The sequence below is a fragment of the Heterocephalus glaber genome, unplaced genomic scaffold, assembly GCF_053883595.1.
Source record: "Heterocephalus glaber isolate CG9 unplaced genomic scaffold, H.glaber_assembly_v1.0 deba00001803, whole genome shotgun sequence".
NCBI lineage: Eukaryota > Metazoa > Chordata > Mammalia > Rodentia > Bathyergidae > Heterocephalus > Heterocephalus glaber.
The window spans coordinates 484,272-494,993 of record NW_028258478.1 but is presented as its reverse complement, the minus strand read 5'-3'; the positions used below and the strand labels follow the sequence as shown (position 1 = coordinate 494,993).

Genomic DNA, 10,722 nt, shown 5'->3' with positions numbered 1-10,722 from the left:
AACTCTTTTTTTTTTTTTTTTTTTTTTTAGTTTAAGTAATAAATGTTTAATCAAAGAACTTTACATATTATTAACAGCATTCATTTGGCCAAACAGCTACACGTTTGTAGAATACTACTCTATATAAAGTGGTAATGTATCAAGTATAGACTATGAAAGTGCAAATAACAGGTCAAGGTTAGATCACCTTTTTTTTTTACATTATAAAATTAACTTGTTTACAAAACAGGCTTTGCCAAACTTTATTACTGAATAATAAAAAACAACACTGTGATGTTTTTTAAAATATGTACCAAGGAAATGCAAACTGCATAATGATCAGTTTTCATGCTCAGGAGAGACCAGCACAGAAACAAAGGAAACTGCACAAGGTGCAAGGAAATCAGAACCTGCCACAAATCCTAACTCCTCACTTAACTTCACTGTGGAAGACACCTCACTGTGATGCAATCTTTCTATTGGAAAAAATCACACATCAGTCTAAAAACTTAACGGTGTTAATATCTTTAGTCCAGAATAAACTTGTAAAAACTCTTTTAATGGACTATTTCAGTTTAATATACAGTAATACACTGTAGTTAAAGTTAATATTTCCCTCACTAACTTTAATAGGGATTGATATCAATGTATCTGATAATTAAAGAAATGAAAACTAAGGTGGATCTTTAATACTCCTGGCATAGGAGCAAGTCCCACACTGTTTATCTTAGAGAAACCAACCTGTGGAATATTAAATACTCTAATGTCCTGGCCACATGAATTCAAACTACAAGAATATTTCAAAAGCAGCGTTCAGAAAAAAAAATAATCAAATCCTATAATCACAAATCACATGGGTAGCAATACTAATATAACTTTTTACCTGGTCTAGGACTTGCCTGTATAAACTCACTACAGAAATTTTGGTTTCTGTAGATTTCTGATAACAATCTGGCAAAGCATTAAATGGAGTGCTGGACATATCTAATTTGCTTATGACATGCTAGTTGTGATAATATGTAAGGAATCAACCATTCCAACACTTTAGTTTTAATTACACACTGTACTATTGTATCTTAATTATAGCTAAGACCAGTATTTTCTTCACAATAAGACACTAACTAGGAAGTTGACTTTTTCAAGACTAAACAGTAATCACAGCAAATGAGTATTGTGCAAGAGAACAAACATATGTCCACATTTGCTATTTAGGCAAACAAACTGATGGAACATTTAGTTGTTATATTTGCTGTAAAGGCAAGGACATGGTGTGGTTTTATGGAAGTCTCTGCAATTCACAGCATAGTTATTTCAGAAGAGACACTGAAATTTGAATTACTGACTTATTAACTGGCAACTATCCATATAGGTTAGGCAAAGGGACACTAACATGTTGCACAGGATGGTTTTATTGAAGTTTTTAATTGTGGGATTTACTTTAACTCATGAAAACTCTACTTTTCTATTTTATAAAACACCATTAAAAGTAAATGCACCCATTAGTAATTAGAATGCACTGCAAAATTGTGAAAGCAAAGAACTATGACTGCACTTCCAATAAATTGTCTCTTAAAATACAGGACTGCTGTTGCTAATCAACTATTTTAATATTAAAATAAACTTTTTAACAGCAGGATTAGGTTTCATTAACTTAAGCTACAGTCTACATTTATTTAAATGCAGTCTCCATGGCAACAAAAGCCCATTAAATTCTGGAATATCATTGCTACCAAGTGACACCTTTGACTCTCAAGAATGCTGACACTGAACTGGAGCACAGTGGGATGCTACACACCTAAATGCCTTGCTAGTCAGCGTACAAGTTAGAGTTTGGCACAATTGAACTGTAAATTGACATAAGAAATGTCTGATTAATCATGTGAAAATTAAAACTAATTACACTGTGGTAGATGCAGCACTAAAGAGAAGCCCTGGACACTTTAATTCACATTGATCAAACAAAAAGGGAGGAGGAAGGTTATGGCAGAGCATAAAGCAACTGAGGACATACATGTTTGTAGATCTCTCCAGACTTCCAGAATGAAAACCCTTCCTTCCTTCCCTCCTTCCTTCCTTCCTTCCTTCCTTCTCTCCTTCTTTCCTTTCTTTTTTTTCTTTTCTTTTTGGAAAGATACCCAAAGATTAGGGAATAAGCCTTTGATTTAGATGTTCAATTTAAATATTGCCAACTCTAGGATAAACAGAGTGCTGTATTTTCTTAGAATGTAGAATACAACCTACTTACTCCACTTGTGTTTCTCTTATTTTCCTGCTCTTTGTTTTGTCAGGAAGGGGAAAAGCTATCCAATTAAATACAAAAGAAATTCCCTGTTAGGTTAAAAAATGAGGGAACTCCTTTGTATTCAATTCTAAAATCAGTGGTTATGAGTTGGAATTAATTGGGTCAAAGTCTCTATAAAGTTTATTCCACCTTTCCTACCATCTGTAACTGCAAAGCACATGGAGCCAGATGTATGCGGTTCACACTAAATGTACTTGTCCAAGCCAGTCACTAGAGCTTTCAGGTGCTTGACTTGAAACATCAGAGCAATTCTCTTTGTTGGCTGCTTCATTACCACTGTCATCAACTTGAAATGATGTCTCCCCAGCCAGAATATTTTCTTCTAAAGCATTTTCTTCTTTCTGTACTCCTCTGCCTTCACTGACACCAGTATCTTCAAATACCAAATCTTCTGGCAGCTCCAACTCCACATCTCTTGTCCCTTCTGACACATCTTTGACACAGGAGTTGTGAGAATCCACACTAATTTCTGTAGTTGCTGGGGGAATCAAGGCAATTCACTGAGAGTTCATGTCATGAAACCAAGCCATGATATTGCCAAGAAGACTGTCATTGATACTGGGGTCCTGGCTGGTTGAGTCTGGCTCATCACTGGATGAGGGACAGAAATCACTTCTTGCCTCACTGACAGGATGCGAACTCAAGGTGTCAGTTGAAAATGAAGTTCCAAAAGCTCAGAGCTGCTCAATGTATCTCGAGGGCTATCAGTATTCCTGGGGATAGAGTCCAGCCTGGAAGGTAAAGAAGTGCCTATAGCTCCTAGAGATACTTCATGACTGAGAAAGTCTCTTGTTTCTTAATCAATGGCCAGCCCAGACTCTTGCAGTGACAACTGTATTGCAAGAAGTATATTGGGATCATCTTCATCTAAGAAACTCAGAGCCTGAAGGGAGTCCTGGTTTTCAGAGTGGCTAGCAGGGGTATAGTCATGCAGGGATGAGCTGTGCAGCACACTCATAGATGCAGAACTTACCAAGAACATGTCAGGCCTGTGGCCACTAGCACTCTCTGGAGTATCTACAGTACTTTCACTTGGCTCATCATGGTCTGGAGGATTTCTAAGGAGACTGTGCACATCTCGTCAATGGCGCTGTTGTCTGTGCGTCCTCTGATACTAAAATTCAGCATATTCCAGATTGCTGAACTTTCTACTCTTTGGAATTACTACATACTCAGGTGATGCAAATCCTAAATATTCCCAGTCCCATGTTCCACTAGCAAAGCTGTGCCTTGGAGCTTCAGTTGAGTCTGCAGGAGCAACTCCATGAGCCAGATGCCAGGAATTCTTGCCTCTTTTGCTGCACAAAGCATGTTGCCTTGATAATCTTGTGGCAAGGTGTGCGAAGGTAAGGCCTATTGGCTTTTCGGGCAAGGGCTTCAGTAACCATTTCTAGGTCTGTTTGCATAAGTTCAAAAATTTCTTTCTTTGTGCTTTCAGGTTCTAAGAAAAATCCAGATGGATAAGAACACAAGAATATGCTGAGTTTTTAAGAGCACATGAACTGCATCTTCAATGAAAGTGGTATCTGGACAGCCTCCTTCAGTTTCTTTGAGAGCTCTACTCAATTGTTCCATCTTTTCTTTGGCTGTTTTAAGAAGCTATCAGAAGAACTGATAGCTATGCTCATGCTTTTTAAATCTTGTGTAATAGTGCCTAAATCTGTCAAGTTCCTGAAATCACTTGTGTTTTTTCTCAGCCTCCACAGTCATTTCCTTGGATTGCTCCTCCACATGCTGAATGACTTTATGGCGAGTACATCTGTAATAACCTCTAGTGGAAGAACTATGTTTTTTCCATTCTGCAAGGCAAATCCAGCAAAAATCATACTTGCACCTCAAAAGAAAACAAATGCAAACATCTTCCTGAACACACTGCCTGTGATTGCAGCCCTCATTCTTCTGTATTGGAGATTAACAATTCGCACAAGCCTTGGAGTTAGTTAACAACAATTGACCACATCCTCATATGCTTCACTAATTCCCACAAGTTCTTCTGGTTTCATCTCAGTTATTTTTTGTAGCCAGTTTTTCCATGTTTGGCAATCACATGGTTCATGTTCTTCACCAAGGCACTCCCAGCAGAAGAGGTGTCCTTTTCCACAGTCCACAGCAGGAGCTCTCAGCAATGGGAAACTGAAGGTATCAGTTCCAGATGTATTTGACCCTTATTTTGTTAGTCTTTTACAGCCTGCAGTAGGACACCATTTAATGGCAGGATTATTTTCAACGAAGGCCTTAATATCAAAGGGTAGGTATCGTTTGTCCATTTCCTTAGAAACTACACTTTCTATGATATCCACAGCCACAAGTTGAAAGCACTCATATGCAGGGAAGAAAATGATGTGACCTTCACCTTCTTGAATTTTCAGATTTTGAAAATGTCTCCCAACATCTGCTACAAAAGTCATCTCCACAGGGCATATCCACTGGATCCTCAAATACAGAAATGCTGCATATACAAATGTCACACAAACTGGTTTCTAAATCCCCAAGAGATAAACTGATTTCATCTGGAGAGGTGACAGAAGAGTGTGTAGTCCTTAGAGTTCTTGGAGAAGGGAGTGCGTCCCAGGCATTATACCCACTTGGTGGTGGAGTTGGCATTTGAACACCTGATCGTTGGCAGCAGTTCTCTGGGTTGGACATGCAAACTTCAAATAATTTCTCCCAGTCCCAGGCATAAGCTCGAAGTAAAGCTTCAGCAGTAAATAGAGGGGCCTGAAGCATATCTGCTGTTTCCACAATAAGAGTATCATTCAATTGATACAGATATTGAGGCCTTAATCCTTCACAGGGCTCTCATTTGGCTAATGAAGGATATTCAGCTTCTGTTTCTTCAGCCTCAGGATCCCGAGAAAATACCGTCTGAGCTTCCAGATTGAGAGACAAATCTTTATGGTGTTGCTTTTCAATGCAATCACAAGGAGTATCTTTATTTTCATTCTCAGCAAACAAGTCTCCTCCATGCTTCACTAAAAGCTCTACACAGGCTTTTACCCCTGTGGCAGCAGCACAGTGAAGGGGTGTGGTTCTTTTTGTTATCAACAACATCAGTAGCTGCTCTCTCATATTCATCTGGTCAAGTTTTGCTCCTTTCCATCTTAAGATCATCTGCAGTCAGTCTGCTCTTCTGAAATCATCTTCCACAGGGCGTGCTAATCGAGGACGAAGGGCTCCTTCTGATATCATTAATCTGAGGTCCCATACAGGACAAATGCATAGGTGTTTCATTGTGCACATTCCGTTTATTTGGATTTCCATCTCTACCAAAAAGAAAAGTCCATTCAAAACTAATTTCAGCAGTATAGTCCTTCAGCACTAGTCAGTTAGGTTGTCAACATCCATATTTATAAGAATTGTCCTGAAAGCGACATGAATTCTCCTAATATTCTATGCATTCCATGTCTAGCAGCATAGTGTAATGGAGCCTTGTGTTGGTACGGTTCCCCATAATATGTATTTGGATCAAGGGATTCTTTTAGCTGAGGACTGTTTTCATATATTTGGCAAGCCAGGTTTTCATCATCATTGATGAGTACTTTTTGGAATTTGGTAGTTGTATTTCCCGTGTTTTGTTTTCTTTTCTGATAAGCAATGGCACCTTTTTCTTTCCTCTTTCAGCTACTTCTTGAATACTTCCATAGCATGTTGCACATTCTCATCGGCTCCTCGGTGCTCACCAGGAGGAGGCTGTTGGGGCCAAGAGTGCACATAGGAGACCCGCCAGAAGCTCTGCATGAGCCTGTGACACCGTGGGAGGATCAGGCTGTGCGGGCGCCCCCCATCCCGGTGGATTGCCACGCCGCCCCTGTCGGGGAAGGGGACAAGGAGCGGGGTGGCTCTCCCCTTAGCCTCCAGGTCAAGTCCGGCTCTTGCTAGAGCCTCGCGTGCGTGCAGCCCACGCCTCCCTCCTCCCCTCCCCAGCCTCCTGTTCAGGGGCTGGTGTTCCCGCCACTGCCACTACAGTCACCCAGCCGCCAGCCACCATCTCCACAGAGCCAGCAGGCCCCACAAGCAACAGCAGGAAGAGCAGACAGCGCCTCTGCTACCGACGTGGAAGCTCTTCCACCGCCCTAGGTAGAACTCTTGAAGACATTGGTGTAGGACAAAATTTTATGAGCAGAGCCTCAGTTGCCCATGAACTAGCATAAACAGTCATCAAGTGGGATCTCTTCTTATTAAAAAGCTTCTGCACAGCAAGAGAAACCACCAGCAATGTGAAAAGAGAACAATGTGGGAAAAAATTTTCACCAGCTGTCCCTCAGACAAAGGTCTACTATCTCGAATCTACAAAGAACTTAAAAAGATCAGACCTCCCAAATTTAGAGATCCAATCCAAAAATAGACCTCTGAAATGAACAGACATTTCTCAGACAAAGAAGAAGAAATAGCAAATAAATACATGAAAAGACGTTCAACATCACTGATCATTCGAGAGGTGCAAATGAAAATAATGCTGAGATTCCACCTCATTCCAGAAAGAATGGCTGCTATCATGAAATCAACCAATAATAAATGGTGGCGGGGCTGTGGGGAAAGAGGAACCCTGCTCCACTGCTGGTGGGAGTGTAGACTGGTGCAAGCACTGTGGAAATCAGTACGGAGGTACCTCAAAGAACTAGGACTGGAAGTCCCATTTGACTCAGCTAGTCCCCTGCTGGGTATCTTCCCCAAAGAATTAAAAGAATCATACCACAGTGATATATGTGCACCCATGTTCATAGCAGCACAATTTGTAATAGCTGAAGCTTGGAAACAGCCCAAATGCCCATCAACTGAAGACTGGATAAAGAAAATGTGGTTTAAAAAACAGTAAAATGGAGTGCTATTGAGCCATAAAAAAAATGAGAAATTAGAGACATTTATAGCTAAATGGATGCACATTGAAGTGATACTCTTAAGTGAAATAAACAGGACACACGTGTAAATACTGGATAGTTTCTCTAGTGTGAGAAACTGAAATTGTAAATAAAGATTAAAAGGTATAATAGATAATGTGAAATAGGGAGAAAAGGAGGAAAGGGGAGGGGGAAGTGGGAGAGGTAGGAGAAAGGAAAGAAGGGAATGGATCTAATATGAGAAAATGGAAAAATGGAATCAAAGTCTTTGTAAATAGGGAGGGATGGAGGGGTTAAAGGGAGGGCAAGGGAAGGGAGAAAAATGAGAACCAAGAGAGATTGCATAAAAGTGCAAATTTCCAGTGATGAATGTAATTATACTGTATACCTAAAATGTACCAGTGATTAGAATGAATAATTGATAATGCAAAATAGGAAGAAAGGTCCAAAGGGGTATGGGAAATGGGAGGGGCAGGGGACAGGAAAGAAGGGAAAGGAAAAATTATGAGAAATGGAAAAAATGGAAGCAAAGCCTTTGTAAATAGGGAGTGGTGGAGGGGGTGAAGGGAGGGCTAGGAATGGGGAGAAAATAAGAACCAAGATGCATCATGTAAAGGTACAATTCCCAATGAGAAATGTAAATGTGATGTATACCTAAAATGTACCAATAAAAGAATTAAACAAACAGAAAAGGGTAGGACACAATCCTTTCATGATAGAAAGCCTAGTAACTGACTCAAATTGAATACATGTATACAAAAGTAGGGATGTTAGGTTCAACTATGAAGTTTCCCCAAGAGTCATGTATTGAGGTTTTGATCTTCATGCAGTGCTGCTCACAGGTGGGGGTTAGAGAATTGATTAGATCAAGAGAGCTTTAACCCTGGTGATATAATTTAATGGCATTATTTGGAAAAGAAGGAAATGGGGCAAAAAGGCCTACTTGAAAGGAGCAGATCATGGGATCATGATCTGGGGCACTACATCTGGTCCCTGACCCCTTTCTCTCTGGCTCTTTTCCTCACTTTCTGCTTCATAGCTGCCATGACATGCACAGCTTTGCTCCACTGTGACTTTCTTCCATGATGTTGTGTCTCATTCAGACCCAGCTCACTATGGCCTGAACCCTAAGAAACCATGAATTGAAAAAAGAAAAGAAAAGAAAAACAGAAAAGGCAAAACTCTTTGCTCCTTTAAGTGGTTGGTCTTTGTTATTTAGTGGCAAAGACAAAAACAAAAATAAAACAAGTAAGGCGGAGGATTTAGCTCAGTGGTTCCACCACCTGCCTCACAAGCACAAAGACCTGAGTTCAATCCCCAGTACCAAAAGAAACAAACAAATAAATAAATAAAGCAAGCAAGCAAATAACTAACTAATGCAGGAAAGAAATTCTAATGTTCTCAGAATGGGCCCCAGATCTCACTACTGACTGAGTGCCACTGGCCCTCTTATGATGCTTCTCTTTTTATTTTTATTTATTTTTATTATGTTTTTAATGTTCTTAAAATTTAATAAATAATTCTCTTGATGACTGCAGTTACAAAAGCTGTGGTAAGATTCACAGTAATGGTGGTTTTCCTCGTTGGCCTGTAGTCTTCAATAAGTGTAAGAAGTTATTATATGAAACATCTTTCAGACCAGTAATGCTGCATTGATGCATCCATCATTTTCAGGATTGTTGGCTACGTGGGCATATTTACCCCAGATAACCTTGCCTCCTTGTGCCACAAGGCCCAACTCACTCATGTTCACTTCAATCACTGTACCTTTGGTAATAACACCCAAAGTTGTATATAGTGGTGATGAAGGATTTTTTTTCACACCAAGTATTGGCAGGCAAAAGGTGGCTTTCAATTCAGGGTGTGTTACACGGGCCTTCTTGAAACATAAGCCCGCTGGCCTAATGAACCTTTCGCATTTTGGTGGTTTTCTTGTAAAGCCATCCCCAGCAAAGCAGACTTTAGCAACCATCCTCTTCCATGCCTTCTTTTTTCTCTTTCCAGTTCGAATAACTTTCAATACTTCAATACCCATTTTCACACCTTTTCTTTTCTTTTTTGGTTAATCATGTTGGAAAGTACTTTTTCCAGAGACTGTCCCTCTCTGTCTAGCAGATAGGCAGGTACTGCTCCCTGAGGAGTCTTTCCATCATTGTTTTGTTTGGTGTTTCTCTTTTCATGCATCTTGATAGTCTTCTTCACTTGTATTTTCTTGGCATGGCACTGTTTATGGTAGAGCTTAGCCTTCAGGCCAATCTTTTTTTTTAACCTTCTTTGAACATTCATGAGCCTCTCAACTTTCCTTCTTTCTCTTTTTCTCATAGTAATCCCATGCTTCTCTTTTAAAAACACAATGGCAGAATGAACTTTCTAAACATCAGATGGTGCCTGAAAAGGTTTGAAGGGAGTCAGTCACAAGGGATGTTTTCCCTGTGCCAGCAGATTAAGTAAGACAAACTAAAAGTCCCCAACATGACAGTGGGTAAGCTGAGAGTACATCTTTGTAGTAAGAAGGACTCACTAACATCTCTTTTGTATTCCAAAAAGAAACAATGAACAATGCATTGAATGAACAAATGGTTGTATTTAAATTGTAGGTTATTTTTTAAAAATAACTGACCTAGACTCATTTGCATTATTGAAAAGCATTGTTTTGTGTTGGTAAAGGTGACTAACAAAATGATAACTAACCTACTAGACAATATTTTATTGAATGCAGGGTGAATTTTTTAAAAGTAGGTCTTAAGGACAAGATTTAGGAAAACAATGAAAATAAACATGAGACATATGTTAAATACTCTTATTAAAAACTATTTACTACTGTTATTAAAAATGATTAGGTAGTTATTTAAAATAAGAGTAAGCCATGCTATTTTCTGAATATGAACCTTTTCAGTCATAATGGTATTGTGGTTTAAGAGGATTACAGGGAAACTTCATGTTGTACTAAAAGGAGCTTTGTAAATAAATGGAATGCTACCCTAAATATTGTATAGGTAGTAAGAGTTAATTGACAGAGTTTATCTAAATGATATAAACATTTTGAACAATTTTTGATGAAGAGGAAACTTAAATTCCTTTTTTTGAAACATCTATTGTCAAGGATTAAGTTTTCTCTCTTTTTTATTTTTTATTATTAATTTAATTGGTATATTTTAGGTATACAATATAATGACATTCATCATTGGAGATTTGTACCTTTACATAATATATCTTGATTCTTATTTTTCCCCATTGCCCTACCCCCCCGTTCACCCCCTCCACCCCTCCCGAGTTACAAAGACTTTGTTTCCATTTTTTCCCTTTCTCATATTTATTCCATTCCCCTTTCCTTTCTCCTCTCCCTCCCATTTCCCCTTCCCTTTCCTAACTTTTCTTCCTATTTCACATTATCTATCGTACCATTTAATCCTTACTTACATTTTCAGCTTCTCACACCAGAGAAACTATTTGGTATTTACACACATGTGTCCTATTTATTTCACTTAAGACTATGGCCTCGATGTGCATCCATTTTGCTATAAATGTCTCTGTTGTTTTCTTAAGAATTCAGAAAGGATCTCACTGAAACATCACACTACTTATGGTTAACAACCCACACCA

At 39.1% G+C, this 10,722-nt stretch overlaps 2 pseudogenes; both read right to left on the bottom strand.

Moving 5' to 3' along the window:
* Nucleotides 1–2,460: 2,460 nt before the first annotated feature.
* Nucleotides 2,461–4,455, bottom strand: LOC147820794 (ankyrin repeat and IBR domain-containing protein 1 pseudogene; annotated as a pseudogene).
* Nucleotides 4,456–8,752: 4,297 nt separating this feature from the next.
* LOC147820793 (ribosome biogenesis protein NSA2 homolog pseudogene) lies at nt 8,753–9,441 on the bottom strand (annotated as a pseudogene).
* Nucleotides 9,442–10,722: the final 1,281 nt, after the last annotated feature.